Source organism: Rutilus rutilus (genome assembly GCF_951802725.1).
Source record: "Rutilus rutilus genome assembly, chromosome: 10".
NCBI classification, from domain to species: Eukaryota; Metazoa; Chordata; class Actinopteri; order Cypriniformes; family Leuciscidae; genus Rutilus; species Rutilus rutilus.
Genome location: NC_140215.1, coordinates 16,383,034 through 16,389,033, shown reverse-complemented (window position 1 = coordinate 16,389,033; position 6,000 = coordinate 16,383,034). Strand labels below are relative to the sequence as shown.

At 41.2% G+C, this 6,000-nt stretch overlaps 1 long non-coding RNA gene across 1 annotated transcript; it reads left to right on the top strand.

Annotated features, from left to right (window-relative positions):
* Positions 1-3,080: 3,080 nt before the first annotated feature.
* LOC311298888 lies at positions 3,081-5,714 on the top strand. Its single transcript, XR_014629013.1, has 3 exons — positions 3,081-3,120; positions 5,492-5,523; positions 5,630-5,714. It is a non-coding gene; the product is annotated as an uncharacterized lncRNA (long non-coding RNA).
* Positions 5,715-6,000: the final 286 nt, after the last annotated feature.

Genomic DNA, 6,000 nt, shown 5'->3' with positions numbered 1-6,000 from the left:
AATAACTGTTTTTTATTTCAGTATGTTTTATAATGTAATTTATCATGTCATGGCAAAGCTGAATTTTGAAGACACTCCAGTCATCAGTGTCACATGATCCTTCAGAAATCATTATTACTGACACCAAACTTAAAGTGTGTGTGTGTGTGTGTGTGTGTGTGCGTGCGTGCTGACTACATGTTGCCCTTGTTGCCCTGGCTACACTGCCTTTAGTTTTTGGCACCTCTGTAAGGAGTTGCTCCAGCCTGACAGAGGTGTGGTTTACGAGCACTTATTTTATGAACACTCTGGTGAATTACTTCAGTCTTGTAATGTATTAACACTAGCCTTTCTCTCTTTCTATCCTCCTTTCTCCCCAGGCAGGGAAAAGAATCTTAAAGACTACAATGTAGCTCTTGGAATATATATTGCATCAATAAAGTAAGAAAAAAAGAAAAAGAAAAAAACAGCGACGTTTATCAATTTTAGCCGGCACCACAGAGGCTCTTTTGGCCGTGATGTGCACCTGTGTTTGGGGATTGAAACTGCTGAAGGCTCTGCTGCAGTGACTCCAGAGCACCAGGCTGAGTTATACCGAAGAGCCCATTGTGCGTCTATGCAGATAATTCTCCAGCTCTGCCTAGAGTCATGAGGTTTAAGAGCAAGGTCTGTTTATGTCTCAATATTCCTTATGTGTCGCAAATGGCCTCCTATACTTCACAGATTATATTAGCACTGAATTTGACACCCATGTACTGAAGTGATAAAAACAGTCATGATGGATAATTTATGTTTTGCATCAACTTTTGAATTAGATATAAACCTGTAAAGAAGGGCAAAGGTAGAGAGAGTAAAGAGGGAAAGTGTTTGCTGTGTGCTTCTACCGAGGAGGACATTTTGGAGTGAATACCTATTCTATTCACATATATATTTCTTCTACACACTAAAAGTAAGTGATTTCTGAGTATGTAGCAAGGCAGAATGCCAGTTTTCAGACATATTACCATGTGATTAAATTGCATCTTGACACCACATGCCCTTCGTGTCACGCATTGTTTTTATTTGGATGCAAGTGTTAGCATGTAGATAAATTCATTACCTTAAAGTTCCTTAAACGTGATTGTATTTCTCAGAAATGGTTGAAAGACGGTCATCACAAAATCAAAAGCCAGAACTAAAGTACAAGTGGTTGTGGGCAATATGGGTTCTGTGGTACACACATCTGAAATCCACAAAAAAAGCAGGTAGGCCTATTGTTTGGGTAAATATACATTTGATAAATTGGCTCCCTTTCAATTTGAATTGAATTATCCACACCCCACAGGAATCTGCAATGGAATTTGAATTACAGTTACTGTTCTTCCTCCCTGTTTCATAAATCTGTTTGTCTGTAAGGCCTTTAAAACTTCAAACCTTCAGCCTGAAAACGTCAAAAAAAATTTAATCTTTTTTTTTTTTTTTTTTTTTTAAACTTTCAAAAAAAAGCTCTCAAGCCAGCAGATTTTATATGGTCAAACTTTCCTTTTTCTTGTTCAAATTAAACTAATTGAGTTTAATTAATTTCTTTAAGCACATTTCAAATTAAATTCAAACTCAGAAACTGAACTGAAATTTAAAAAGCATCCTCAAATCAATTATGAACAGCGCACAAGCTTGCTAGAAATATTATACCTAGGATATCTTGTATAGTATATTTCCAACATATGATTTGGGGTGCTCTAATCCTAATCTTATGTGAATTGGTGTTTGTGTACTGGTAACAGGCTGGAGGCTATAAGTCCTGCCTGGAAATATCAGCCCGCTGCTAAAGCCTGCTGCCGCTGACCATTCCCTCCTCTAATCCTTCTGTATCGGCTGCCACAGCATTAATTCCCTTTCGCTCTCGCTATCTCTTTCTCTTTTCCCCTCCCACTATCGCCAAATCATCTCCACATCTTCTAGCTCCCCTCTTCCTATGTCCTCAAAGCATGTCCATGACAGCAACATGATACAAACTCACCCAAAACTGCAAGTTCTGTCCTGAGGTAGGCTGCCCTTTCCTTCAGATCCCTTGTGGATATCCAGTGGGTTGGAGCATAGCCACCAGTTTCAGTGTGCCATTTGTAGTCTGGCAAATTGGCCATTTTACTGTAGGGTCCGTCAAGGCCTATGAATATTTGATGGGGCCTAGCTGTTGATGAGCATGTGTGCTGACTCCCTTATCTTATTTGGTCAGGATGCCAGAATTATACTTCGTACCTCCGAGCCCCTGTCCCCAGGAGAGAGACGGGGGGAGGGATGCGAGTTGGGGGAGCTGTTAAGCCCTAATTCTGTGGTGGCTCCCTCTGGAGGGGGATTTAAGGGAGAAATAGAGAGCGAGCGAGCAAGAAAGATCATCTCAATCAGCCGAGCAGTGGTGCGATAAAGAAAGGGAAATGGAAGTCAACTCTTCGACAAGACAGTCATTCCCCTCGGGTGGACAGAGGTTGAGAAAAGCTCCTGCACCTCCTTGGCAGGGACTGATAATAGAGAGGCACAAATCGTCACCTCTCCCAATTCTCTGCGTGCTCCGTATAGGGATCAGAGTGCCCGCCATCTCCCAGGATGTGAGGGGTACGGACAGAACTACCACATGGGTCATGCTACTATAATAAAAGATGAAACTGTGACAGTGCCGTAAATGTGCTGGTGCCCTGGGGCTTAGAATGAGCTGGTATAAAGGCACCTTGACAGGTGAATTCCTCCTCGCTGGGTGAAAAACCTGATCCCTGGCCCTTGGATTTAGTCATGGTGCGGAGCAATGGATTCAGAAAGCTGCTTGACGGAAATGAGAATGAGCAAGACGGAAAACAAAGGGTTAAGGTGTATGTGTTCTCATGAGTTTGGTAGATGGAGCCGAGGTCCACAGTCGGTAGGGTGATCACGCTGGGGGGATGTGAGGGTTTTTTCTGTAGCTTGAGAGAGACGGTGTAGTTGTGCTACTAGCCTTCAGGCCACTGCAAATAAATGGATTTTCTTTTTCCATTTACCAATATCCAGAATCTTATTTTATTCTCCCTTCACAGGTGAACTAGGTGAAATGGCGGTCGAGAGGAAGTGAATGAAGACATACGCTCATGATCTCCATTGTTCTAATGCTCTGCAGAAATATATTGATCAGAGGTAACTTTTCAGACATTCGGATTAGTCCAAGAGTGCCCCTGACAATAAATCTTTCCTTTAAAACTTGCCAAGAGGTGCCAGATAATCCCTTTGCCCTTGACCTTTAACCTGCGGCTGGCTATTCTGCAACTTCCCACTTCGTCCTTGTCGTCCTATTGTGAACTAAATTGATTTTTAAAATTCCAATTCAACGCCTCAATTTTATTTGAATATGAAGTAAGGTAGCAAACACAATGCAGATTTGCCCTTTGGATTTGAACTTGAGATGAATAAATGGAAATTCCAAGAAATTCTTACACTGTAACACATTTTGACCTTAAGAAAAGGCTGTACAGATAAACTTTGAATATTAGTTCGGACAAGCCTTGTTTGAAGGTGTTCATCCACCCTGGCTGTAAAGGTGACGATACACAGAGCAACTTTTTGAGCAATGTTGCTGGGCAATCTTGCTGAGCGATTGTTGCTTGGGCACTTTCCCATTGAAAATGGGCAATACATTTCTATCTGGATATTTTAGATCGGTCATGGGCCCTGTGTCTCATCTGGTTGCCCGTTAACGGCAACATTGCCCAGCAGCATTGCTCAAAAAGTTGCCCTGTGTATCATCACCTTAAGGCCTTTAAATCTTCACACCTTCAGCCACAAACTTCAAGACTTTTTAAAGCCTTTTTAAAACTTTCGAAGGCTGTCAATCCAACAGATTTTGTCTTGAGAAACATTCTTTTTAATGTTCTTTTTTAAACTTATTTTATAGATTTTTTGAAGGTCCTCCTATTTAAATGTTAGGTCTAGTTTCTGTTTGTTACTTCAATTCAAATTCAGTTCAAGCTCATAAATTGAATTTTAATTAAAGAAAGCTCTCTCATTTCAATTATCAGCAGTGCACAAGACTGCTAGAAATGATTTGAATTTCTTCCTGTCATTCTAATGCAAATTCAACTCCAATTCAACTTCTTTTGAGGTGTAGCCTTTTCAATTTAAATTCACATTTATGAATTGAAAGCTAGTCAATTATATTTTTTTCTTAACCCTGGTCCTCGTCATCCATTCTCAACCACAAGGGTCAAAGTCTTTCCCAAATAAAACAGTTTTCTACTTGAATGCATTATACATGCCTCTTTTCTCTATTTCAAATCCATTCTGACCCTAAACCTTATAAAGGTGACAAAAGGAGGAGCATGTGCTTGCTGAAAGGCTTTGGCCTTCATCAGCTCCCTCCTAATTGAATCAGACTCTTCTTCGTTCAGCCTAATGTGGGTTTTTTAATTGTGTTATGGGCAGGGTCAGGAAAGACGGGCCTCTCAGAGGCAATAACGAGGATACGGAGAAGAGTATATCGACTGTTGACATTGGGCAGAGCTGGTACGCTCTAGGCGTTGTTATGGCTATAACCACATTAAGGCACATCTGGTCCAGGATGCTGCACAGACATTAGGACAGGATGGAACTGATGAGTTAGTAGAGAAGGACTTGAATCAGGTCAAGAATGGATCAGACAAGACAAAAATGAACTATTGTGTGGTTTTAAGAGCATGCTAACAGACATTGACCGAGGGGTGTGTGCTAAACCTGTCAATTTACCTGCCAACTGAATATGAATGATGCTTCTTGAGGCCGTTCTTACACAGAATAAGGCACCGTTGCCACGTTTGCCCGTCTGAAGCTCTGATTGATATTCACAGCATCGTTATGATACCTGCATACTAAACGAACATATTAGCATATGGTCCTGTATTCAAGCCAAGGTCTTCTTCTGAAGGAAAAAAGAGTCTAGGTTGCATGAAAGGTGAAGACACCCCACTGCTGAAATAATGAATACCAGGAGCTAAGGGAATCGATGGATATTAAGGCTCTGTCTCCCTAAGCCCATCTAACTGCTGGCCTGGTGACGCCTACCTTGCTTATCACCAGCAGCATGATGAACGAGGCTCCTACACTGCTGGGAAATTTCCCAAAAATCCCTGGTGCAATAGATTTTGTTAGGGGTTCGCCTGAGTGCACACAAAGTCCAATAGATCTGCACTAGACCTTGACCATTACCCTGTCTGCATGTGCAGCACCCCGATTAGGCCGGCAGATTTAATACTGGGACTGGTATTTACCAACGATGACAGATAGAAGAGAGAAGTGAGAGAAGCCTCCAAAAATTGGGTATTAAAGTAATAGTCCACCCAAAATGAGAATTCTGTCATCATTTACATCATTTTAAAACTCATGTTTTTACTTTCTTCTGTTAAACTTAAAAGAAAGGGTTATTTTCCATACGGTGAAAGTGCAAAACAACTTTGGACTATCTACAATTTTGACTTTCATTGTATGGACAAAAAACACAGACATTTTTCAAAAATATATATTTTTTTGTGTTCCACAGAATACATTATACAGATTTGCAACAACATGAGGGTAAGTAAATAATCACAGAATTTGGATGAACTATCTCTATAATAGATTGAGATTCATGAAATAGTTTGCCATGTCCATTTGATCAAAGTTATTCTGTTCCCTTTAGGCGGGAGCAAATGAGTATGATTGGCACGCTGGTGTGTCTCTGCATTCGTATTGTGCCATTTTTGATGCCCTGCTGGTCATTTCAAGAGCCAAGTCCCTGCGTGCCATCACAGTACCCTACGGAATCTACTCGACATATGTCCCTTTGGCAGCTGGGTCCACAACTGTCCAACCAACTTACGCCTGCACCTCGGCAGCTGAGCCACACTTCCCCGGGTCAGAGAAGATAGAGGTAGGAGACAAAAATAGAGAGAGCTGGGCCATCAATCAGTTCACAAGTCAGACAAATAGACAAAATTCATAAACGAGGCCCTTTATTGACGGCTGGTCTCATAACGTTTATCCGAAATCCATTTTGCCTGACCGTTATGT